Source organism: Schistocerca gregaria, chromosome X (genome assembly GCF_023897955.1).
Source record: "Schistocerca gregaria isolate iqSchGreg1 chromosome X, iqSchGreg1.2, whole genome shotgun sequence".
Classification (NCBI taxonomy): domain Eukaryota; kingdom Metazoa; phylum Arthropoda; class Insecta; order Orthoptera; family Acrididae; genus Schistocerca; species Schistocerca gregaria.
The window spans coordinates 132128589-132156430 of NC_064931.1; the positions used below are offsets into that span (position 1 = coordinate 132128589).

At 43.7% G+C, this 27842-nt stretch overlaps 1 protein-coding gene and 1 long non-coding RNA gene across 8 annotated transcripts in view; one reads left to right on the forward strand and one right to left on the reverse strand.

Moving 5' to 3' along the window:
• LOC126297410 (high affinity copper uptake protein 1-like) overlaps positions 1–27842 on the reverse strand; it is a 142472-nt gene that overhangs the window by 109168 nt on the left and 5462 nt on the right. The gene's annotated exons all lie outside the window — the stretch shown is intronic.
• The window catches only part of LOC126297411 (uncharacterized), a 51301-nt gene continuing 32520 nt past the window's right edge, over positions 9062–27842 (forward strand). For 2 of the 4 annotated variants that reach the window (XR_007552518.1, XR_007552517.1), the window contains exons 1-2: positions 9075–9189; positions 9485–9624. This is a non-coding gene — a long non-coding RNA (uncharacterized LOC126297411). Of the gene's footprint in view, positions 9190–9484; positions 9746–27842 lie in introns of all 4 variants that reach the window. The other 2 variants (XR_007552519.1, XR_007552520.1) reach the window with 2 other exon arrangements.

Consider the following 27842-nt stretch of genomic DNA (forward strand, 5'->3'; position numbering starts at 1 on the left):
TTAGCGCAGCAAGCGCCGACATAGTGTAACTGAGGCGGAATAAGGGGAACCAGCATTCGCAGAGGTAGACGGAAAACCGCCTAAAAACCATCCACAGACTGGCCGGTTCACAGTACCTCGACACAAATCCGTTGGACGGATTCGTGACGGGGACCAGGCGTTCCTTCCCGCTCGGAAAGCCGTGCGTTAGACCGTACGGCCAACCGAGCGGGACATACCACATTGGCACTTTTTCTCGGACACAGTTTGTTCGATCTCCAATCTTTTTCTACTAAAGTGTGTTTAAGGGTGAAGAGAATGATTATCCTTACATTCCCAGGAAGCTGTTGTAAAATGGAGAAAAGTAGCTCAGCTTCGGAATTTCAAATGAAAACAATGGACAGAATTAGGATCGTTGAAAAGAGCTCTCAAAACTGAACGTTTTTAAGATAATTCTCATATTTTTCCGTCTCAACTACACATTTTTAATTAGATACCTATTACGATCACACGGGATCATCTTTAGAGCTAAGTAGTTGCGTCAGCAACCCATCTTGTCTACTCAGAAACACATATCAAATGATCCAGTGCGGTCGAAACATATAAGCTAATTAAAAATGCGCAACTGAGTCGGAACTACAAATGACAATTATTTTAATTATCTGCACGCTTGCTGAGTCTCTCAAAACGATTATGTCGGCTATTATGAAACAACAATTCTGCTTAATAACTTCTGTATTTTGGGAAGTTTCAGTGACATACTAAAAAAGACTCTTCCTGGAATTGACAAGTTGAACAATGCTTAAAAGAGGAAAATTTTTGATTGTTAGGGAATTTTTTTTCAACGAGGGAACAATTTTACACTTTTCCTTATGCATAAATTTTGTATACAGTTTTAACACTCGTAACAAATTGTTAGAAAATATCAGACATAGGTAATGGAATTTAGCCGAATAAAACGAAGCGAAAACTACGACGGCGCGCTGAGAAGTAATACGTCCGAGTTTTTTATGTGAAACCTCCCAGCTTTTTAAACAAAACAAATGTTATTAACATTCTAAATATTTATTCTTCGTGTCTACATATCTGAAACTCCCTACCGCTACAGAGTATAACATGGCGGTGCATAATGTAACTACACTATATGATCAAAAGTATCCGGACACCTGGCTGAAGCCGGCCGCTGTGGCCGAGCGGTTCTATGCGCTCAGTCCGGAACCGCGCTACTGCTACGGTCGCAGGTTCGAATCCTGCCTCGGGCACGGATGTATGTGATGTCTTTAGGTTACTTAGGTTTAAGTAGTTCTAAGTTCTATGGGACTGATGACCTCAGATGTTAAGTTCAAAAATGGTTCAAATGGTTCTGAGCACTATGGGACTCAACTGCTGAGGTCATAAGTCCCCTAGAACTTAGAACTACTTAAACCTAACTAACCTAAGGACATCACACACATCCATGCCCGAGGCAGGATTCGAACCTGCAACCGTAACGGTCGCGCGGTTCCAGATTGTAGCGCCAGAACCGCTCGGCCACCAGCGGCCGGCTCAGATGTTAAGTCTCATAGTGCTCAGAGCCTGGACCTGGCTGAAAATGGCTTACAAGTTCGTGGCACAATCCATCGATAATGGTAGAATTCAATATGGTGTTGGCCCACCCTTAGCCTTGATGACAGCTTCCAGTCTCACAGGCATACGTTCAATCATGTGTTGGAAGGCGTCTTGGGGAATGGCAGCTCATTCTTCACGGAGTGCTGCACTGAGGACGAAGTCGGCGTTCCAAACCATCCAAAAAGTGTTCTATAGTTTTCAGGTCAGGACTCGGTGCAGGCCAGTCCATTACAAGGATGTTACTGTCGTATAACCACTCCGCCACAGGTCGTGTATTATGAACAGGTGATGGATCGTGTTGATAGATGCAATCGCCATCCCCGATCTGCTCTTCAACAGCGGGAACCAAGAAGGTTCTTAAAACATCAGTGTAGGCCTGTGCTGTGATAGTGCCCCGAAAAATAACAAGGGGTGCAAGACCCCTCCATGAAAAACACGACCGCACCATAACACCACCGCCTCCGAAATTTACTTGTAGCACTACACACGCTGGCAGATGACGTTCACCACAGCAGCAGATGACCGCTACATTGTGCAACAGCTGAGAAGGGACGAGCGTCAAAACGCAGATGCAGCTGCAACTACACTACTGGCCATTCAAATTGCTACACCACAAAGATGACGTGCTACAGACGCGAAATTTAACCGACAGAAAGAAGATGCTGTGATACGCAAATGATTAGCTTTTCAGAGCATTCACACAAAGTTGGCGCCGGTGGCGACACTTACAACGTGCTGACTTGAGGGAAGTTTCCAACCGGTTTCTCATACACAAACAGCTGTTGTCTGGTGAAACGTTGTTGTGATGCCTCGTGTAAGGAGGAGAAATGCGTACCATCACGTTTCCGACTTTGATAAAGATCGGATTGTACCCTAGCGCGATTGCGGTTTATCGTATCGCGACATTGCTGCTCGCGTTGGTCGAGATCCAATGACTGTTAGCAGAATATGGAATCGGTGGGTTCAGGAGGGTAATACGGAACGTCGTGCTGGATCTCAACGACTTCGTATCACTAGCAGTCGAGATGACAGGCATCTTATCCGCACGGCTGTAACGGATCGTGCAGCCACGTCTCGATCCCTGAGTCAACAGATGGGGACGTTTGCAAAACAACAACCATCTGTAAGAACAGTTCGACAACGTTTGCAGCAGCATGGACTATCAGCTTGGAGTCCATTGCTACGGTTACCCTCGACGCTGCATCACAGACAGGAGCGCCTGCGATGGTGTGCTCAACGACTAACCTGGGTGCACGAATGGCAAAACGTCATTTTTTCGAAGGAATCCAGGTTCTGTTTACAGCATCATGATGGTCGCATCCGTGTTTGGCGCCATCGCGGTGAACGCACATTGGAAGCGTGTATTCGTCATCACCATACTGGAGTATCACCTGGCGTGATTGGTTACACGTCTCGGTCACCTCTTGTTCGCATTGACGGCACTTTGAATAGTGGACGTTACATTTCAGATGTGTTACTACCCGTGTCTCTACCCTTCATTCGATCCCTGCGGAACCCTACATTTCAGCAGGATAATGCACGACCGCATGTTGCACGCCCTGTACGGGCCTTTCTGGATACAGAAAATGTTCGACTACTACTCTGGCCAGCACGTTCTCCAGATCTCTCACTAACTGAAAACGTCTGGTCAATGGTCGCCGAGCAACTGGCTCGTCACAATACGCCAGTCACTACTCTTGATGAACTGTGGTATCGTGTTGAAGCTGCATGAGCAGCTGTTCGTGTACACGCCATCCAAGCTCTGTTTGACTCAATGCCCAGGCGTATCAAGGCCGTTATTACGTCCAGAGGTGGTTGTTCTGGGTACTGATTTCTCAGGATCTATGCACCCAAATTGCGTGAAAATGTAATCACATGTCAGTTCTAGTATAATAGATTTGGCCAATGAATACCCTTTTATCATTTGCATTTCTTCTGGGTGTAGCAATTTTAATGGCCAGTAATGTACATTTACGAGGAGTAAAAAAAATGGTTCAAACGGCTCTGAGCACTATGGGACTTAACTGCTAAGGCCATCAGTCCCCTAGAACTTAGAACTACTTAAACCTAACTACCCTAAGGACATCACACACATCCATGCCCGAGGCAGGATTCTAACCTGATACCATAGCGTTTCGCGCGTTTCCAGACTGAAGCGCCTAGAACCGCCCGGCCACTAGGGCCGGTTCACCAGGACTGCACGGCACGCAATGTCACGTTCCACAGCGGCACGGCGAATGCATGGGGATAGCCTTTCTGCCCGACGACCAGTATATTGTGTTCCGTTGACACCCGCACATCAGCCGCACCGTCTGAGATGGTGCCAGGAGCATAGAGACTGAACCCACGAGAAGTCGGTTCCCGTACTCTCCTCGAGTGAGAGCCGATTCAGTTTGAGTAGTGATTCTGGGCATACCCTTATATGTCGAGAGGTGGAAGCACGTAATGCACCCAGGAATATCGTCCAACATGATCGTTCTGGTGATCCAGGTATTATGGTGTGGGAGTCATAATGATGCATAGGTATATTGACATCCAAATCTTTAAACACGGTACACTGGCCGGCCAATACTGTTGTGGTACTGTACTCCTTCCCAAAGTGCGCGTTTTCAGGGTTGCACTCGGCGCTGACTACATTTTTGTGGATGACAGTGCGCAACCGCATCGTACAGCGCAGGTGGAGGAGCCCTTGGAACGAGAGGATATTCGCTGAATGGACTGGCTTGCCCGCTTCCCCCACTTAAATCCCATTAAGCACGAGTGGGATGCGCTGGGGAGACGTATTGCACCACGGCCACATGCACCGGCGACCATCCGGCAGTTGTAGGAATGGAACGCCCTACCACAAGGACTTACCAACCTTGTGGAAAACAGAACACAGCATGTTGTTCTCAATCGAGAGATTTCTACAGACGTTAAAGTAACCTCTGGCGTGCCACGGGGGAGTGTTATGGGACCACTGCTTTTCACAATACATATAAATGACCTAGTAGGTAGTGTCGGAAGTTCCATGCGGCTTTTCGCGGATGATGCTGTAGTATACAGAGAAGTTGCAGCATTAGAAAATTGCACCGAAATGCAGGAAGATCTGCAGCGGATAGGCACTTGGTGCAGGGAGTGGCAACTGACCCTTAACATAGACAAATGTAATGTATTGCGAATACATAGAAAGAAGGATCATTTATTGTGTGATTATATGATAGCGGAACAAACACTGGTAGCAGTTACTTCTGTAAAATATCTGGGACTATGCGTGCGGAACGATTTGAAGTGGAATGATCATATAAAATTAATTGTTGGTAAGGCGGGTGCCAGGTTGAGATTCATTAGGAGAGTCCTTAGAAAATGTAGTCCATCAACAAAGGAGGTGGCTTACAAAACACTCGTTCGACCTATACTTGAGTATTTCTCAGCGGTGTAGGATCCGTACCAGGTCGGGTTGACGGAGAAGATCCAAAGAAGACCGGCGCGCTTCGTCAGAGGGTTATTTGGTAACCGTGATAGCGTTACGGAGATGTTTAGCAAATTCAAGTGGCAGACTCTGCAAGAGAGGCGCTCTGCATCGCGGTGTAGCTTGCTCGCCAGGTTTCGAGAGGGTGCGTTTCTGAATGAGGTATCGAATATATTGCTTCCCCCTACTTATACCTAACGAGGAGATCACGAATGTAAAATTAGAGAGATTCGAGCGCGCACGGTGGCTTTCCGGCAGTCGTTCTTCCCGAGAACCATACGCGACTGGAACAGGAAAGGGAGGTAATGACAGTGGCACGTAAAGTGCCCTCCGGCACACACCGTTGGGTGGCTTGCGGAGTATAAATGTAGATTGTAGAATGTGGCCAGCATGGGAGCACATCGCACAGCATGCATTGTCATCCTCGGTGGTTACAGAGCCTAGTAAGAACGGTGTCCCGCCTTTTGTAATGTCCAGAGAACCATCATGAATCGCGGTGACTTCACTGTAATTAGTATCTTTGAATAAAATTGTCATTTCTGCCCGTCTCATTCATATTTTTCAGTTATCTTCTGCACTATCCTGTAAAAGTTCTTTCTATATTTGATCCAAGTTCCATTGGGCTATGTTACTTGGCAGTGACATATGGTGCGAAACTTACTTTCATCCTTACGTTTTGCACAGAAAATAGGACGAGGAAATCTACCTTATGCAAAATATCTTTTCAGTTTCGTTTTACCCAGACAGGTTTCAGCACTTTGTGTGCTGTCTTCAGTGGTTTTTTTATTTTCTTACTGTAAAATTGTTACATATTAACATTTAGAGAAACATTTGGAACAAAATAGTTACAATTGTGAATGAATAACTGTAAAATAGTACTAACGACCTGATGTACTGTATGTTGTTTATTACATTATGTCTAAAGTTCAAGCTATAATTTAATTGGCAAAAGAGTGGATGTATGTGTTAATTTACATACCTTACATTAAGCTATTGAGTATTTACGTTGGTAGCTAGTCTGCTACACAACCTAAAACTTGTCATCTGCAAACAGCAAAACGTAATTTTTATTTTTCTGTTTATTATGAATTTACGAACGGAAATCAGTATATATCACCTTTTTTATGTGTAACTTAAAGCTTTGACGTTTTAGTGTTTTCTCTTATGTCAACGCGTAAGTTACACACAAAAATACTTGATATATAGTCATTTCCGTTCGTTAATGCGTAATAAACAGAAACATAAAAATTACGTTTTGCTGTTTGCAGATGACGGCTTTGACGTTGTAGCGTTTTCTCATATTTCAACGCCTATGTTACAACAAACGTGACATATACTCATTTCCGTTCGTAAAAGCATAATAAACAGAAAAATAAAAATTATGTTTTGCTGTTTACAGATGACAATTTGTAGATTGTGTAGCATACTCGCTACAAACATAAAGACCCAATAGCTTCCTATTAGGTATGTAAATGAACGCATACATCCACTCTTTTGCCAAATAAGCTATAACTATAACTTTAGACGTAATGTAATAAACAACATACACTGCATCAGGTCGTCAATACATATTTCAACTGTGAACTGTAAACAAATGATGTGTGATTTTTACAACAATTTTTCATTCACAATTGTAAATATTTTGTGCCAAATGTTTCTTTAAATGTTAATATGTAACAACAATTTTACAGTAAGAAAATAAAAAAACAACTGAAGATAGCAGAAAAAGTGTTGAAACATGGCTGGGTAAAACGAAACTGAATACGCGTCTTGCATAAGGCAGATTAACTAGTCCTATTTTCATAGCAAGCACGGACATAAGAATAACTTCAACACCACAAGACGATTATTTTGCACAGAATTGTAGTCTATGCGTTTGGTTATTTGGGCAGCAAAGTAACTGATGATGGCCGATGTGGAGAGGACATTAAATGCAGGCTGGTAACGGCAAAAAAGCATTAGTAAGAAAGAGATACCTGTTAACACTGAATGTACAATTAAGTGTCTGGAAATCTTTTCTGAAGGTATTTGTCTTGAGTGTACAGAAGCTTGTGAAGTTTCATGCTACAGAAAAATGATGGATAAATCGAGTAATCAAAGAGGATGTTCTGATGTGAATTGTGGAATAAAGAAATGTATGTCACAATTTGACACATACTGAGACATCAACGAACAGTCAGTTCGCTACTGGGGGGAGAGGCAGGGTATAAAAATTGAAGAGGTGGATCTGAGTATGAATGCAAGTGAGTAGCTTCAAATGCATGTGGTTTACAGTAGTTACACAGAGAGAAATAGGACTGCACATGACAGTAGCGTAGAGAGCCGAATCAAACCACTCTTCCGACTGAAGACTCCAAGAACAACGCATCATATTTTGCAGTTTCGATTTACGCTAATGCGTGTTCACGTTTTCTGCGTTGTTCCAAGAACGACAGAGCCACCTTTGTGCATCCGCAAGCAATCGGCGTACCTGCTGGTTACTATGTTTAATATCTCTCGTTATAGCATGCTGCCGATACAAAATGTCTTTGATGTTATGGTTCACCATTCTACTTGCCGTTATAGGATTTCCTAAAACACATTTTATACGGAAAAGCTCCGCGAAAAAGCGCTTGTACAGTAGGTTTGAAGTACTCAGTATATCGCATTCAATCATAAAATGTTATCTATCTTAAGCACTATGCCATTTCGGATTCTGTGGATATAAGTATCTTCATGTATTTCTTTTCTTACAGCGTCTACGTGTATCTTTTGATAATATTTCTTGTATCAGTTCAGCAACGAAAAATAGCTCCTGAAACAGAGAAAATTGTATAAACTTATTTTGCGGATGGATGTTGTGTTTAAACATACATTTTGATTGTTCGTCTTGTAAAAACCATTTCATCCCACTTGGCGTGGTTCTACAGCAGCCTTATTATTCCTAATATTTAAAGATACACGCTACGTCGTATCATCCCTGTAAGTACAAGGTGAGCTACTTTAGATCTATGATACATCGTGTATCACTGAAATTCCACTTAGCCCAGAATCTATTACAGAGGAACTGGAAAACTTTAAATATGTCGCTTTTTGTAATAGCTATAGCCCCTCCATCATTGACAAGTTATACACACAAAAAACATCGCCTTACGACCAAGAAAGCACTCGCAGCCCCGCACCTCAAAATTACAGGTTTGCTACGCTTCCATTTTTAGGTATTATGCCCTATGCTATAGCTAACCTCTTTCGTGATTAAAATATAATAATAGTGTATACCACTCATAATAAAATACGATATCAATACATCCACAATGAGCGTCCCAGAAAGGTAAATATGTTGTCTCTGACATATATATCCTCGAGTGCTGCGAATGTCAAGCAGCTTATATTGGCCACACGGGATGGGCTTTTAAAATCGGGTTTAAGGAGCATTTACTCACTAAAAAGAGGCAGGTTAAGCACAATTCCGTCTTCGCGGAGCAACTTAAATCCGGTGGCCACCTACAGACGGGAACTTCAAGGTTTTACACCATTCTCCCAAAGGAAAGAGACCCAATCTGCTTAAAGAGATCGAAATTGTTAAATATTCACACGCTAAGGAGGATATTTTACCCGATGAGTTATCCGGCGAAAATCAGGTTTTCTATGATTATATGTTTCCCATTTTTGAACAATATACTAGTTTTTAGCTTTTCATTAACAGGGCCATGATCACTAGTCATGTGTATGCCACTGTATTTTTTCTTCTTTGCGTTTTTATCTTTTAGCCTTATATTTGTAGTGTAACTTTTATTTTGTTGCTCTACGTATTTTACTTCATTATTATTTTACACTGCTTTCAGAATAAGGGTTTTCTATGTCTCTGTACATAGTTTTCGGTCTAGAACGTCCTGCGTTGTGTATATTTCCATATGCTCTATTATGTTTTTATTTATATCTCAATTTGTCCTTTACTAGTTGAATTTTACGCCGTTATGACCCTGTACACCCGACGGCAGCGCCGCATGGCGCCTGTCATTACTACTAGCCCAATATTTTGCCTCAGCTCCTACCAGTCGTAAGTATGTACTATGTGAATACGGACGGGCCTCTGGCGCCATTGTAGTGTACGCTTTTGTTTACATTTTGAGGGGCAAGGTGTTGCTCTGCGCTGCCATCGCCTACATGAGGTAATAAACATTTTTTCGGTCCGTCCGTCATTCTCTACTCACGTTTGATCCCGGTGCTCTTAGTTATTAATTTTTAATATTTTTCTGTATAGGCTTCCTTTTAGTAAGTTTTATTCGGTATCATACCTTTTTTGACAGATGCTTTTTGGCAGAAAATTGATTTTTTAACATAAGTTACATTACGTTTCTCTATGTAATTTTATTTGGTCGGTGTTTGAAACTTATTTTGCTTTTATAGTAGTCCAGCACAGGGTCATGCCGGATTAATTGTAATGTCGTCCTCCCATATTTTCAGACAATCTGACGATGCCCTATCCAAGCGAGACACGTCGTTCTTGAGTTCATAAAGAACACTGTACAACCTAGGACAGCTTTTTAAATAGTATTCGACCTGTGATTATGGATACTGAAGATAGTGCGCGCGGAAGAAACTCCGTTAGTATCCACACTGCCTAATCATTATATTGAACCTGAACATTGTGACCTAACCTACTTCATGGGTGTTCGCACGACGCTGAAAATGTTGAGGCAGGCCCTTTTCTCTATTCAGTGTAGTGTAAGTTGTCTATATCGCATGTATGACTGATGAGTGGTTGTGAAGTGCAGTGTTTTCTATGGCTTTTACAAACGTTAGAAATGGAATAAAACAAGTGGATAACACTCCACCACAACAGTCCTCTACACTCAAATGTATCCAAGGAGATCGCCGACCTTTCACACTCTGATCATGTGCACAGACGATCATAACCACAATCACATCCTTTTTCTGCAACGAACATTGCGCAGTGATTTCCTATTTACTAATAAGTTTTTCAGAGACAGATGGTAGTTTATTTTTAACTTGCTTAAAGTGATACTGCAATACGTTTCGAGGTAAAACATCAGCTAAAAATGGCAATATGAAAACACAGATTTTAAAGTAGTTGTATTGTCTTGGCACTGGTGTGGAATGCTCTGATGAACAGAGGATCTACCTTTAAGCTCTTGTGTACTTAGGCTGAATGTTTTTGTGCCGACATTTTTCATTGTGACGATATAAATCGACTTGTTGCAGTATTAAACAATTTAAGCAAGCCAACAAAAAAATGACATATCAATCCATTAAAAACCTTTGCAAATTTTAACCAACAGTCTTGTGGGAGAACAGCCAGAATGGCTTTAAATTTATCTAAGACTTCATCCCGAGTGTCGTGAGGTCAGGAAATTAGGGCCTGTACACAGCACGGCTTCTTCCAAAGTGGCACCGAAAACAGCTGTCAGACGCCATCGGCCGAATCGCCCGATAACATTGGTAGACATCATGGTCATAGTGCATACGATTGAACTCAGTTTTTAGCGGGATAGAGGAGGTTAAACTACCCCAACCTATACCTGTCGTAAAGAACGTGCAAGTATTGTACGCTGTTTTCTCAGAGGAATACGTAGACAAGTTTTACGTATATGAGATGAGGGAAATGTTCTATCAATGATTTGTCGAGGCACTGAAAACAACAATTACAAACTCTGCCAAACTTGAAATAAGTTCAGTAAAGCAGTCATATGTCAATTACCTTAAATGACTGTCATTCAGCATACGTATGATACAATAAGATACCCGGAACATCTAAAGCACTGAACAGCGGAAAAACACACACAAAAAATATTGGCAAAAGACCTCTTATAACAAAGCCACAACGCTACTGGCATAATAGCATCAGTAAGCGCTAATAATAATTCGCAGACAGTTAATGCCCACCTAGCACAACCCAAAAAGAACCACTATAGTAACTTTAAGCATAAGACAAGACTCTCACTTGCACATTTTTTTGAGGTTATAATTTACGCCTTAACTTTCCGATAAAGATTTCAGTCCATAGATTTCGAACTATATCCCGCTTATATTTTTCATCCTCAGGATGCCACAAACTGCTCCCCTGACTAAACTTGACAATGTCTCAGTCCATATTTCGTGTCGTGTCGGCCGATATGACCGAAGAAAACAAACTTATTTCAATTTCACAGATTGTCCTAAGTCTGTATGTTCGGGTGATAAGATCGGCTACACTGTGACCACGCATATAATGATGAAATGTTTGAAAAGATCAGCCGTCTTCGACCGACGACGGTCATTCGCTGAATCCGTCGATGTCGGTACAACTGTGGCCGTAGCCTTTCCGTTGGCGGCCACACACCAGATGTGAAAATTATTTAAAACACTCAAGTTCCGAACCAGCTATGTAAGAGAGGAGCGCCGCTGCTCTAGTGTTTAACATCAATGCTGGCTGCACACACCGCATGTTACAGTATGAGAAATTAGAGGAGGATAACGGAAGTTGTAATAACCTAGTTCAACACTAAATTACATCATTACTACTTCCTCGTCTGATACTGCAATTTATTTTCCTTTTTTATCATCTTAACAGATTTTCACACATTTTATCCATGTCACTGCCTTTTTACCTTCACCTACAAATATTTCGTTCCCATTTACATTTATTACACATGCGTTTCTTCATAGCCTCATTCCCGGCGAAAAGTATTCTGTTTTCTTGTTTGTTCGTACCCTGTACGATGCCTCTTGCATCATACTGCTTGTAAGCAAGTGCGTCGTGTGAAGAACGTGAGTCAGATCAGATACTCACTGACGCATCGCTAATACCTACTTCCTTCGTGTGTGTGTGTGTGTGTGTGTGTGGTTTATGATCCGTTTTGCAGCAATAGTGCATTTCTGACTTGAAATTTCAAGCACAGCTGAATAACCTTTTTCCACTGTGTAACCACTAGTCTAGTTTATCTATTATGAGGCAGAACTGCTAGCTTTTACGCACACAATTTGTTGACAAGTCATTTTCTTTCCAAATATATTGCAGATTACCCCCTTGGGCCTCACCTAGATGGAAAAAAGGATCTGCCGTTTCCTTCCTATCACTGGTTTGTCTGATAGGTTTGGTAAGCAAGTTACGAAACAGTACATTCAATAACAGGCGCCATAATCACCTAGCCAAGGTTAACCTTGGCACGAACACTTGTCTACACGTAAACCAGACGCGGTCGCAAATGTCACTGCACACGCTCTTCCTCATAATACACTTAAGCCAAGAACTGTGACACCGAAACGGCGAGTGCAAAATTACGTTGTGAAGCTACGAAGAAGGGAGGGCTCAACGAAGTTGATATGGAATTGATGACGTAAACCTTTGAGCTAACAGTTTAAGAATTATGTTGTTGGCCCACTAACAGTAAATAACTGTTTGCTAATAACAGATGTCTTGATGAAAGTGACAAGAACTGTCGCAGAGTAAGTGTGAAGGCAGGGGGAGGAAGTTGGCCTAGAAGCAGAAGCTACTAGTTTTCATAAAATCTGGGAACAGCAGCAGCGATTACAAATATCGCACACTGCATAAAACTTCTGAAAAAGTGTTGAGGTGTATGAGAGACAATACAGTCCGAAGATTTGTTTGAACAACGCGGTACGTAACTAAGCATGTTCTTATTGAAAGTGGTATTCCTTTGGCTTCCTCTTACCTTTCGATCTGACTGATCCATCGAGTTATACTGAGATCTACAGCTTAGTGTGGACTCAGAGACCACGGTGCAGCTTGGCTTTTTAGCATGTAAAAATCAGTCAGGGTCGAAAGAAGAATTAAGTGATACAAATTCTAGGATTGACTGAGCATAAAACAGATCTCTGGATTTGTAACATGGCACTTACCCACTGAACCACAAAAGCACGGAATCGTATAACATGTTTCTATGTAACATATTTGAGTGGGGCACTGAAAGGGCAGCAAACACAATAATTAAAAGCTCCATACTGTGAACGATGTAGGTCCACGCAGTAAGCATGAAAACAGAGCCCTTAACAATATTTTTCTTGCTGAAAGAGTGATAAGTTGATTCTTCCAGTATGGTACTGCGTTAAAAACATTTTAGGCACACCAAAACATCGTATGATGGAAAAGAAAAGCAATGACCTAGATTTCAGGGAAGTCGGATTGTTCGCCCGAGAAAGGTTGGATGGTCGTACTGAATGATTGCTGGCCCGTTGGTCGTGAGTTATTTGCTGTCTACGAATGTTGGTAGCGGCGGTATCCACGGATGGTTACATGGAATGAGCATCACGAAGCATGTTCTATCCTGTAATCGAGGGTACTGCTCTCTTCACTTCTTCTCGCAAGTCGCCATTGTTAAAGACGCTTGCGAAGGTGACGCTAAAGATGAGTGGATATATAAAACAAGAGTTTAGTTACGACAGTAGATTCTGCTTTGGATTTGTGAGGGTGGTTTTCAAGTGGGCATTCGGCCACGAGAGAGTCAATTACGAGACTTTATCAGGTATCGAAGTGTAGGACCAAATCTGGGCAACTGGTCTGGGGAGCAGTAGACTACAATCACCGTACACCACTAGTTGTCAGAGGAACAACCAACACTGCAGAATGCATCCATAACATTTTCAACACTTCTGCCGTCTTTGAAATCACACGAGAAAAATGTGCGGCCATTCTGATTTAGGTTTTCCATGATTTCCCTGTATCACTTCAGGCAAATGCCGGAATGGGTTCTTTGAAAGGGCACAGCCGACTTCTTTCCCCATCCTTCCCTAATCCGATGGGACCGATGACCTCGCTATTTGGTCCCATCCCCCAAATCAACCAAACAACCAAACATGTGCGTTTCCAGCAGCACAGCATCCACTTCTCGCGTTACCCCGGGTGCTCTTTAAGATATTAAAGACCGGTCTCGTACTGAGCACGCGAGCGCGTAATTAGACGGCGTCTTCTCCTGTATGCATTACTGATAACACCCCTTGACCATTTACTACAGACAGTGTAAATAAGGCGCAACACGATCTACCTAACTTATCTGACTGACACTATGAAAAATGCAGAACGTCTCGGGCAAACATGCGTAGAAAAATCCAGCGGCCCCATATCGATCCTGTAGAAATAGTGAAGATAAAATTAGACTACTAACTGCTCGCACACAGTTATACAAGTAATCATTCTTCTCACGTTTTACCAGTGAATAGGAGAGAGAAACCTTAATACAATGACGTAAAAAATCGCAACACCAAAAAATTATTAATGTACAGTAGTGAAATTTCGGGAATGCATTTGTCTACCGCTTGGCCGCTACGGTCGCAGGTTCGAATCCTGCCTCGGGCATGGACGTGTGATGTCCTTAGGTTAGTTAGGTTTAAGTAGGTCTAAGTTCTATGGGACTGAAGACCACAGATGTTAAGTCCCATAGTGCTCAGAGCCATTTGAACCATTTTTTGAACCATTTGTCTACCTAAGATTTAGGTGATAAACACAAGATCACAGGTTAATGTAATGTAAGTGCGAGATAAGCCATTGTAAATGTGAAAGGCTGGTAAATTAATAAATGGTGTAACCACCATGTTAAATGCAAGCATGCAAACGTGAATGCATTGCGTTGTACAGGTGGCGGGCGTCAGTTTGTGGGATGAAGTTCCATGCCTGCTGCGATTGGTCAGTCAACACAGGGATGATTAATGCTGATAGTGGATGACGCCGGGGTGGTTGTCCGATGTCCCATATGTGCTCCATTGGAGACGGATCTGCTGATCGAACAGGCCAAGGCAACTTGTCGACACACTGCAAAGCACGTTCGGTTCCAGCAGCTGTATGTGGGCGAGCGTTATCCTGTTGGAACGCACTCCATTGAATTTTCTTCAATGACAGCAGGACAGGTCTAATCACCAGATTAACTTAGTTTTGCAGTCAATACGAAATCGCATCCCAGACCACAGCTCCAGGTGTAGGTCCAGTGAGTCTGGCAGACTGGTTGCAAGGTCTTAACTGACCTAACCAACAAACGGCTATCACTGGCATCGAAGCAAAACCAGCTTTCATCAGAAAACACAGCAGACCTCCCTCCAATGAGCTCCCACTTGACACCACGGATGTCGCAAATGGCGCTGGTTTGGAGTCAGTGGAATGCACGCTACAGGGCGTCTGGAGCTGTTCGTGAAGTAACAGATTCGTAACAATTCGTTGTATCACTGGTGCCAACTGGTGATGCAGATGCTCTGATTCGCCAGACCCACTCGCCGAACACGATGGTCTTCCCTCTCGGAGCCCGGTCTTCTTGCGACTGTACATTCTCGTGACCACCGCTGCCAGCAGTCGTGTACAGTGGCTACATTCCTGTAAAGTCTCACTGCAATATCACTGGAGGAACAACTAGCTTCGTGTAGCCCCACTACACGACCTCATTCGAACCAAAGGAGGAGTTGAGAATGGCGTCTTCTTGACTAACATCAACCCACTGCGTCCACTCTCAAAGGTATGTAACGTTCACGACGGTTACTGCGTGTATTCAAAACAAACCTGATTTGTGCACTCGCAGTGGCGCCACTAGCGCCAGTCTTATGCGACTGGTGCGAAATTTGAATAGATGTCCTTTCAGATGTAGAAACATGCCCACCAATTTTAGTTTATTTCGCACAACTCCTCCTTGGCGTCATGATTTTTTCCCCAACAGTCTATTTAGTACTATTCCACAACTCTTAAGTGATCCTAAGAGTATAGATTTTAATTGCAGGACTACATTGTAGCCAGACAAAGTTATACAGTATACTGAAATTACTGTATAAGACAATTGTCCAAGTGTATAGCCCACTGTTTGTAATGATACAGTGTACAACTTTTGCAGAATGTGAGAAACTTGTCACAGTAGCTCCAGGATGTTCATTGTCCTATTTCTACTGATGTCCGATGACTGCAATGGCGATAAACAGTTTCTCGTTAAATAAGCAACAAAAACTTTTTTAGTCTCGCGTCTACATAGTAAACAGCGTTCACGGAATAAACTTTGTGTCTAGCTCTACAGCCTTCTCTCTTCGTGCGTTCCTGCTCGCCTAGCTGAGGTCGATAACGCATGCTTGAACGGTGGCGCTCAACTCAAGAGGTAGCCGGTTCGAATTATGGTTGTGGAAGAAATTACCATCAGTATTTGGCTGTCAACAGGGAGACTAATGGCAGCATAATATTCCTGATCGCCAAACTTTGCACCAATGTCCCGGTTAAATTGAAAATTTCTCTGCGGTGTCTCCAAGAGTGATGGTATGTACCACTGCATGCTGTGCATAGAACCAAGCATGTTCCGAAACTATCCCTGACGAATGGCATTTCTTAATCTTACAGGGTTAAAAATTTGACGACAACTGGACAAGAGTAACGACACCCTAAAAATGTTCAGATGACTTATAGTATGTCGCGTCTGAATGAGCAGAAGCGGTATCTGCCTTTGAGAAGTAGTGGTGAATATTTTGTGCAGTATGTGGACAGGCATTGCTCTGTCGTATATCTCCTGGAAAGCACAGATGGAAGTGTGACGCTTCATGCTCTAACGTGGCTGTCGCAGCAGTTGCTGACCGGACTATTAAAGACAAACCATGACCATAATGTCTCGCGATCTTAGAGTCCGACGCTGGAGAGAATACATTCAGTCAAAAGCATAATCAAGACTGAAGTGAAACTCGCTGAGAAAGACTGTTGCAAATCCGCGCTTCCTTGTTTATACTGAGGCTGTTGTGCACCAATGTCCCGGTACGGTCGCAGGTTCGAGTCCTGCCTCGGGCATGGCTCTATGTGATGTCCTTAGGTTAGTTCGGTTTAAGTAGTTCTAAGCTCTAGGGGACTGATGATGACCTCAGATGTTAAGTCCCATAGTGCTCAGAGCCATTTGAACCATTTTTCGACTTTGGATAGCGGAGTGTAACAAGCACCGGTTAACTAAGGGGGAAGATAACATGTGTAACAGCCCCTCCCCCCCTCATTGTACCTACAAATTGAAGCTCCACTGTATTTAGTGCCATCCAGCAAGGTACGTCATAATGGCTCTGAGCACTATGGGACTTAACATCTATGGTCATCAGTCCCCTAGAACTCAGAACTACTTAAACCTAACTAACCTAAGGACAACACACAACACCCAGCCATCACGAGGCAGAAAAAATCACTGACCCCGCCAGGAATCGAACCCGGGCGCGGGAAGCGAGAACGCTACCGCACGACCACGAGATGTGGGCTAGGTACGTCATAGTGTACTAGACTACAGTGTGTGTGTTCCACAGCTGTATTTATGACTTCAAGATATATCACTGTTGGAGCGTTGAGGTGCTTGCTGATATACGTTTTACGATTTGAGTGGCTACATTCACGATGGTCGTCTATGCGTCCTGTTCAGATTCCGTAGCTTACGACCAAACACAGCGAGCGCGCCTGTTATCGAGAGGCGCTCGTTGCGAGTCGGCTACAGTGCGGTAAACATGGGTAGTGGACAGATAGAAAGCTAGGAGTATTTGTGTTTGGTCAAACTGATAGTCCCTATCAACTTATTCAAATTGTCAGAACATTTGTTCAGACGTGGCAAACGCAGAACAATTGTGGCTGAAGCTGAAAGATCCGGGTAAGCACGTTCCAATTAATGTTACAGACGGCAAAGACCGACCGTGGTTTAATGGTGCTAATCTGAGAATGTTGCGGAAACAGACTGTTACACGCTTACAACAAAAGAGAATGCTGGCAAACTGACAAAAGTTAATAGCAATTAGGGCATCTGTAAGGAGGACAATGCGTGAAGCCTATATTAATTTACACTGCCAGACCCTGGAGCAAGCTGTCAGAAACTGCTATGATGATCTGGTCATACATAAAACGACAGGATCTAAACCTTTCAACCAGTACCTCAAGCATCGGTCTGGTGTTTAAACTCAAAACAGCAGACAAAAGCTGAAACTTTTATCCCTGCGGACCTGGAACACAGTGATTCTGATGAATAAGGGATTCCTGGAAAACTTTAGAAAACTCAAACATTAAATTCCACATTTAAAAATGCTTTCAAGCTTGAGGATACAGTACCAATGTTCCGCAGCTGCATAGACTCAACTATAAGATATCGCCGGTACTGAAAAACGAAATTACTTAAAGTTAACAAATCACCAGACCTCGATGGAAATCAGTTGAGGTTTACAATGAATACGGCGTTGCACTAGTACGTTTCCTAGCCCACATTTAACGCATTCAATTTGCATCCTGTGTGCGTTGGGTTGTAATCACTGTTCGACCATTCAAGTTTTGAGTTCCTGTGATTTATACACGACTGATTAACGATTCATAAAGTACAAGTGTTTACATAAAGGTGTTAAAACTATTAAAATATAAAACTGATTGACAGACCAATAATCCGCCACAGATGTATTTAAGTCGATTAGAGACCCACACAACCGGTTTCGCAACTTTTAAGTTCCATCTTCTGGTGTGTGTAAATGCTATGTCATATGGTATACGGATTAGTTACAGAATGCCGCATAGTAACAGTTGGTGTGGCTAGACAGTTCTCAGCGCTCCTCAATTGATGAAAATCATCAATGATGAATGTCATGTGTGTGTTAAAATCACGAACTGACACCGCTTCACCGATTAAAATATGTTCTTGTCCGACTATGACAAGCAACAGACAATGCCCCTCATAAATGTTACCGAGAAATGTATTTGATCCGAAATGATGAAGCTAAACGCAGAAATGGTTCCTTCGTAAAGGACACGGCCTATTTTCTCCTCGATTCTTTGGTGATCTGCGGCATCTCTGTCGAAATAGCACAATGCTGATGCACACATACGTGTTTCGGAGCAAATGGTTCATCGTACATTGTTGAACACTGAGCACCGCAACACACCACACCTACGTGTTCACACGTTGACCCGAAGACATCGCCAATTACGATTGCAGTGGGCACGGGACTGTCGGCTCTTCTGGTGAGTAATATTTTTGCTGCACTAGGTAGACGGTCGTCTCCACAGTCAGTCATAGAGGTGAACGGATGTTCGAAACGTGCAACGCGTTACGGACGCAGACTGTTGGGAGCAATATTATGCCATGGGAGACACTCCTGCGCTTGCATGGGACCACCTGCATCCCTTCATGCTTGATGTCTTTCCTTACGGCGACGTCATATTTTTCGGCTGTATAACTGTCCCTGTCTCGGAGCCAGAACCGCGCTACAGTTGTTTGAGAAGCATTATGGTGAATTCACGGCGATGTCTCGGCGACCAAATTCGCCTGATATAAATCCTATGGAAGCCACCTGGATCGCTATCATCACGTAAGCGCATCAGCGGCCCGTTATTTTCGAATTACATGACCTGTGCATAGACATCTAATGTCACATACCTCCACAAACCTACCAACGAACTGTCTGACCCCTGTTACTCAGAATCAGTGACATATTTCGTTCCAAAGACGGACGAACGGACTATTAAGCAGGGGCATAATGTTTTGGGTTATCAGTGTATGTTTCTGTGAAAATAACACCGAAAAAGCAGGGCCATTATCTTCCATTCTAACACATAAGGATCAGGTTTCCCCGTAGGCACCTACATTGATGAGCCAAACAATTATGTCCACCATTCACACCTGGTGACGTCGTGGGCAAATGATGTGGTAAGGAAAGTACACAGGTGGATCAGAAACGAATGGGGTATCATCATGGCGACGATAATGGCCGCAAATGCGGAATCCAGTAAGCTAAGCGACTTTGACAAAAGTCAAACTGTTACGGTCCGGCGCGTGGGGAAACAGCATCTCGCGGCGAATATAGTCAGCTGTTAGTGCTACTGGCGTAAGCACCTACGGAAGATTGAAATTTTCACTCTGCAACGGAGTGTGCGCTGATACGAACTTCCTGGCACATTAAATCTGTGTGCCGGACTTACAGTTTGGAAAGTAGGAGATGAGGTACTGGCGGAAGTAAAGCTGTGAGGACGGGGCGTGAGTCGTGCTTGGGTAGCTCAGATGGTAGAGTACTTGCCCGCGAAAGGCAACGGTCCCGAGTTCGAGTCTCGGTCCGGCACACAGTTTTAATCTACCAGAAAGTTTCACCTACGGAAGATGGTTAAAGGATAGAAGAACGGACGCGCAAAATTAAAGAAATATCCCTAACATGGGTTTAATGCAGAATCTTTGAACATATTCTCAGTTCGAATATCACATTTCTTGTGGATCAAGAAGATTATGTCCATGAATCTGCACGGTTTTAGAAAGCACCGCTCGTGCGAAACTCAGCTTTCCCTTTTCTCACATGATATGCCGCGAACTATGGATGAATGGCAAAAGGGCACATTGCATATTTCTAGATTTCCGGAAAGCAAATAACTGTGCCTCACTGCAGATATGTGATTGGCTCGAAGACTTAAATGACTTTACCTAGTGTGTTGGCGTCGACGGCTGGTGTTCATAACAGACAAGGACATCGTCAGGATTGCCCCAGAGAAGTGTGATCCGGCCGCAAAGATTTTCTATAAACATAAATGACCTGGTAGCCCGGGTTGTCGACCTGTGGTTGTTTGCTCCTGCTGTGGTGTACGGGAAGGTGTCGAAACTGAGTACGAAGATAAGACAACGTAGACAAAATTTCTAGTTGGTGTAATGAATGGAAGCTTGCCCTAAATGTAGGAAAATATAAGTTGATGCAGATGAGTTGGAAAAACAAATCCATAGTGTTAGATTACAGTATCCGTGGTGTGCTCCTTGACACAGTCACGTCGATTAAATATCTAGGCGTAACGTTGAAAAGCAGTATGAAATGGAATGAACATATAAGGATTTTAGTAGGGAAGGCGAGTAGTAGATGACGGTTTATTGGAAGAATTTTAGGTAGGTGTGGTGCATCTGTAAAAGACACCGCATACTGGACACTTATGCTACCTATTGTTGAGTATAGTTAGTGTTTTGGATCCACACCAGGTCCGATTAAAGGAAAATATCGAAGCAATTCATAGGGTGGGCTGCTAGATTAGTTACAGATGGTTGGAGAAGTACGGAAATAGTTCCAACATGCTTCATGAACTCAAATTGGAATCCCTAGAGGGAAGGCGAAATTCTTCTCGAGCACTACTGAGAAAATTAAGAGATCCGTCATTCGACGCCGACTGCAGAACGATTCTACTGCCATCTACGTACACTATTTGATCAAAAGCATCTGGACACCCCCAAAAACATGTTTTTTCACATTAAGTGCACTGTGCTGCCACCTACTCCCAGGTACTTCATATTAGCGACTTGGGTCATTAGACATCGTCAGAGAGCAGAATGGGGCGCTCCGAGGAACTCACGAACGTCGAACGTGGTCAGGTGATAGTCACTTGCGTCATACGTCTGTACGCGAGATTTGCGCTCTCCTAAATATCCGTAGGTCCACTGTTTCCGATGTGATAGTGAAGTGGAAACGTGAAGGAACACGTCCAAAAGCGTACAGGCCGACCTCTTCCGCAGACTGACAGACCGCCGACAGTTGAAGAGGGTCGTAATGCGTAATAGGCAGACATCTACCCAGACCATCACACAGGAATTCCAAACAGCATCAGGATCCACTGCAAGTACTTAGACAGTTAGGCGGGAAGTGAGAACTTGGATTTCATGGTCGAGCGGCTGCTCATAAGCCACACATCACACCGGTAAATGCCAAACGACGCCTCGCTTGATGTAAGGAGCGTAAACATAGACGATTTAACAGTGAAAAAACAACGTGGAGTGACGAATCACGGTGCACAATTTGGCGATCCGATGGCAGGGTGTGGGTATGGGGAATGCCCGGTGAACGTCATCAGCCACCGTGTGTAGTGTAAATAGTAAAATTCTGAGGCGGTGGTGTTATGGTATGGTCGTGTTTTTCATGGAGGTAGCTTGCAGCCCTTGTTTTGCGTAGCACTATCACAGCACAGGCCTACGTTGATGTTTTAAGCACCTTCTTGCTTCCCACTGTTGAAGAGCAATTCAGGGATGGTGATTGCATCTTTCAACACGATTCAGCACATGTCCATAATGCATAGCTTGTGGTGGAGTGGTTACACGACAGTAACATTCCTGTAATGGACTGGCCTGCACAGTCCTGACCTGAATACTATAGAACAATTTTCGGATGTTTTGGAACGCCGAATTAGTGCCAGGCCTCACCGACCGACATTGATACCTCTCCTCAGTGCAGCACGCCGTGAAGAATGAGCTGCCATTCCCAAGACACCTTCCAGCACCTGACTGAAAGTATGCCTGTGAGACTGGAAGCCGGCCGGCCGGTGTGGCCGTGCGGTTCTAGGCGCTTCAGTCTGGCACCACGTGACCGCTACGGTCGCAGGTTCGAATCCTGCCTTGGGCATGGTTGTGTGTGATGTCGTTAGGTTAATTAGTTTTAAGTAGTTCTAAGTTCTAGGGGACTGATGACCTTAGAAGTCTCGTAGTGCTCAGAGCCATTTGAGACTGGAATCTGTGATCAAGGCCAAGGGTAGGTCAACACCATATTCAGTTCCAGCATTACCGATGGAGGGCGCCATGAACTTGTAAGTCATTTTGTCACTTGTCCGGATGCTTTTGATAGTGTATATTTTGCGTAAGGACTACGAAGATAAGATTAGAGATTAAAGCTCGTACAGAGGCACATACAGTCGTTTTCCCTCGCTCTATTTCCGAGTGCAACAGGAACGGAAGTTACTAGTGGTGGTACAGGATACTCTCCGCCATGCACCATACGGTGGCTTGCGGAGTATGTGTGAAGATGTAGAAACGAGTACGGGACAATTTGTTGGACGTCTACGACGTATCACAGAACGTGAAGGTCGAAGACTTAACTGATCTATGAGGCAGGTAGGTGGCTATCTGACGACGTCTATAATGCTGGTGCAGGATCAAGTGTTCGAATCACACCATTCAGTGCATAATGTTGAACATGGGGCTCTGCACCAGGCGGCCCTTATGTGTGCCTATGATGACAGAATGGCATCGCCAGTTAGTGTTGCACTGGGAACGGGATAAGAGATTGGACTGTCGATCATCTCGTCGGTTGTATTACGTTTCTTTTTACACAGTACAGCTGGCCGTCACCCAGGCAAACGGCTGCTCGAAACGTGCACCGCGTCACGGAACTGGGGCAGTATTATGCTATGGGGGCAGTCATCTGGGCTTCTGTGGGTAGTAATCGAAGGCACCATGACAGCTGTGGACTACGTGAACATTCCAGAATGAGATTCTCACTCTGCAGCGGAGTGAACATTGTTGTGGACCACCTTCACCCCTACACGCACGAGGTCTTGAACGGGTAGTGGCATCTTCCAGGAGGACAACTGCCCGTGTCACAAGGCCAAACTCGTGCGAAATTGGCTTGAGGAGCATGATACTGAACTCGCGGTGACGGCTTGGCCATCAAATTCGCCTGATATGACCCCCTCGGTACACATCTAGGGCGACATTGTGAGCCGGCTCTGCATCCACAAACTACCGACTCGTAGTTTACTGCAATTGTGAGTACATACCTTGTGGCACCTACCTGCGGAAACCTACAAAGCACTTGGTGAATAAATGCCACGCAGGATCGCTGCTGTATTTCGTTCTGCAGATGGTCAGCACGGTATCGAGGTGGCGGTCGTAACGCTTTTACTGCTCGTATGTAGAGGAGCAAAATTACTGTGATGCAGTTACCATCGCTGTGAGAAGAGGTCACAGTAGCGTCGTTGTGCTGCTCCTCCACTGCGTTTAATGAACACACAAAAGAGGCACACCGGCCAACATTTCATTAGGAAACCTATTCATAATGCTGTGCATCACTGTTAGCGTACAACTAACGCTGCCGGAAAAACAAACCGTGAATCGAGCAGCAGTCAATGCAAACTTTATGGCGAAGAGTAAAGCGAGGATTATTGTTGACCGGAAGTACCGTGAATGAAAGGAAGAAGTCTGTTTCCAAACAAGACAAGAACATAATAGACAAAGAATAACGTAGATATTTCTAATTCCGTGCACTATTGTCAATGCAATACAGATCCAAAGATCAGCGAGAGTAAGATTCCTTATACAGAAAGAATCAGAAAATTTCCACGCCAACCTTTAAAGTTTTGTCGGAGGCGTTCGGGTTCATCCTGTTAATAAATATCAAAGAGCTATCAGTTTTGTCAGCAGTTCCACCTAACTATGAGCATGTCAGTCTCTTAACAGCCCTATCGGTGACATGAAGACGCCTTGTCTATATCTGTATTGGGTGGGCACGGTTATTAGATTAAACGCTGAAGTGTGATAAGAGTGTCAAATGAAACTATATGGTTCCAGAGACCTTTCAAGGATCAAACGTCTGTGATGCATATTTATGAAAGATTGAAGAGACGAATGGAAGTTTTTACCAATGCTAGGATTCGAACCTGGGTTTCCTGCTCACTATTCAGATGCGCTAACCATTACGCTGCCGTGGCACAGTGGCTTTTCACAACTGCACCGACTACCCCCCTCAATCCAATTTACCATTTACGCCTCCTCTCACTTATTTCCCCTAAACTCGAACAGCATTTTAGTCTCTCCAGTTGTATTGCAATAACACCTGTGCAACGAACGGAATGGGGGATCCTACCTGAAACCCGGGCATATGTGCTTTAATCAAACGAAACTGTTTCCAGGTCCCGGCCTTTGTACAAATTTTCATTCGTCTCTTCGGTATGCTTATATACACTACTGGCCATTAAACTTGCTACACCAAGAAGAAACGCAGATGATAAACGGGTATTCTTTGGACAAATATATTATACTAGAACTGACATGTGATTTCGTTTTCACGCAATTTGGGTCCATAGAAATCAGTACCCAGAACAACCACCTCTGGCCGTAATAACGGCCCTGATACGCTTGGGCATTGGGTCAAACAGAGCTTGGATGGCGTGTACAGGTACAGCTGCCCATGCAGCTTCAACATGATACCACAGTTCAAGAGTAGTGACTGGCATATTGTGACGAGCCAGTTGGTCGGCCAAAATTGACCAGACGTTTTCAATTTGAGAGAGATCTGGAGAATGTCCTGGCCAGGGCAGCAGTCGGAACATTTTCTGTATCCAGAAAGGCCAGTACAGGACCTGCAATATGCGGACATGCATCATCCTGCTGAAATGTGGGGTTTCGCAGGGATCGAGTGAAGGGTAGAGCCACGGGACGTAACACATCTGAAATGTAACGTCCACTGTTTAAAGTGCCGTCAATGCGAACAAGAGGTAACCGAGACGTGTAACCAATGGCACCCCCATGCCATCACGCCAGGTGATACGCCAGTATGGCGATGACAAATACACGCTTCCAATGTGCGTTCACCGCGATGTCGCCAAACACGGATGCGACCATCATGATGCTGTAAGCAGAACCTGGATTCATCCGAAAAAAATGGCGTTTTGCCATTCGTGCACCCAAGTTCGTCGTTGAGAAAACCATCGCAGGCGTTCCTGTCTGTGATGCAGCGTCAAGGATAACCGCGGCCATGTTCTCCGTGCTCATAGTACATGCTGCTGCAAATGTCGTCGAAATGTTCGTGCAGATGGTTGTTGTCTTGCAAACGTCCCCATCTGTTGACTCAGGGATCGAGACGTGGCTGCAAGTTCCGTTACAGCCATGCGGATAAGATGCCTGTCATCTCGACTTCTAGTGATGAGGCCGTTGGGATCCAGCACGGCGTTCTGTATTACCCGCCTGAACCCACCGATTCCATATTCTGCTTAACAGTCATTGGATCTCGACCAACGCGAGCAGCAATGTCGCGATACAATAAACCGCAATCGCACTAGGGTACAATCCGACCTTTATCAAAGTCGGAAACGTGATGGTACGCTTTTCTGATCCTTACACGAGGCATCACAACAACGTTTCACCAGGCAACATCGGTCAACTGCTGTTTATGTATGAGAAATGGGTTGGAAACTTTCCTCATGTCAGCATGTTGTAGGTGTCGCCACCGGCGCCAACCTTGTGTGAATGCTATGAAAACTAATCATTTGCATATCACAGCATCTTCTTCCTGTCTGTTAAATTTCGCGTCTGTAGGACGTCATCTTCGTCGTGTAGCAATTTTAACGGCCAGTAGTGTACATACATACATACTTATGATTCAGTTCTGACCAGTTAAAAAGAATAAAAGCGGATTCTGAGAGTAGCGAGTTCGACGTTGTACTGGAAAGTAGTATATTTCGCAGGATTTAATGGTCTTTTCCTTGATGACCAGACAAATGGAACACTGCCGCGATTGTTGCCTAATGTGTGTATTCGGCATATAGCGCCGGCTGTTTGTTTCAATCTCTCATTTTGAAGCGTCTACAGCAGTGTGTCGATGGTCACTGGAAACGGTGGCTAATACAGCATGACTGCCAACGTAGCAGCGCGCCACACGGAGAATTTTTTCGAGGACTGAAGACCACAACAGCAGCAGTCGCTAAAAGCTTCTCACATTTTTCGTTTGTTTTCCTATACTTATGTGAACTTCAGATGTGTCTACATCTATACTCTAAAAATCAATAAAGTGTTTTATGTGGGACACTTCTTGTACCATATATTATGATTTCCTCCAGTTTACAGAGGAAATGTCGGAAGACAAACACTGTATGGCTATGCGAGTGCTTATGAGTTTAAATTCATAAACTTCACGAGGCCTGAAGAAATGGTAAGGAGACTGCTTCATAATATTTTCAGATTACATCTCGATACCAGATTCATTACGTTACTAAATTGGTTTTCACGAAATAATAATAATAAGAATCTGATAATAAAACATTGTTTTGAGAATGCACAAGTTCACCGTACAGGCTGCCCTTCTTTGTATAGTCTCATCGAGCAGTGTTAGCTCCTATCGATCGTAAGCACTCCAGCAATATTCTTGTATAGGTCGTACTACATATTCACACTCTTTCGAAGACGCGTTACAGTTTCTCATCATCCAATAAATGAACCTAAGCCTGACGTGTACTTTTTGTACGATCTCAACCAACAATCATTTCATTTCATAATCCCTAACATTCCACGTTGATACACAGGGTAAATACAACATTTACTGGATTTATAGAAATAAGTGTTTAAAAATTCAAAATTCTTGCCTTTACAGGTACTGACAGAAATGTACACAATTTTCAGGAAATGCAATTTGAAGTCCAACCTAACGTTTTTTTTCTTATGACGTCTCTTCAGAAGGCCCCAGATTTGTGCTCAGGAGTACTCTTCCCCTCCAAGGCTTCCCTTCTGGTTTTGTTTTTTGTGCCTTCTTTCCTTTACCAGGTCTTCGATGACTTTCCAGCTGCAGAGAGGCGTTGTAAATCTTTTTCTTAAGACGTCTTGAGTTAAATTTCCTATCATAAAGTCAATTCTCTCTAATACCTTCATCCTATACTCCTGTTCTAACTTTTGCCTGACAACATTTGTGCGCTCTTTTTGTGAACCGTCTGTTTCGTCAGCATTTTCCGAATTTGATTAATTAAACCACTGAGGGTCCTTTCTATCCTTAATCCAATTACTTTACACATACGTCTCCAGAGGGCGATTTATAACCATTTTGAACTTTGCCCATAATCCCTCAACGTTCGTCATAATGGAGCTAAATGAATTCCACTCATTGTCTTAGTCGGATGCCAACAATTGCTTATCTGCTGCTTCTAGCATAAACACTCCTGGCCTTCTTGACAGATTTATTTAACTTTAGTAACCATCGTCTCTGATATCATGATGATTAATCCCTGTTTCTATACGGACTATGTCAGTAAGGCCAGGCCTGTTTGTAGCTACAAGATCTAAAATATTTCCATTATGTGTGGGTTGTTTTAGTTGTTTAAGGCAGTTTTCCGAAAACTTGTCCACAAATACTTCAC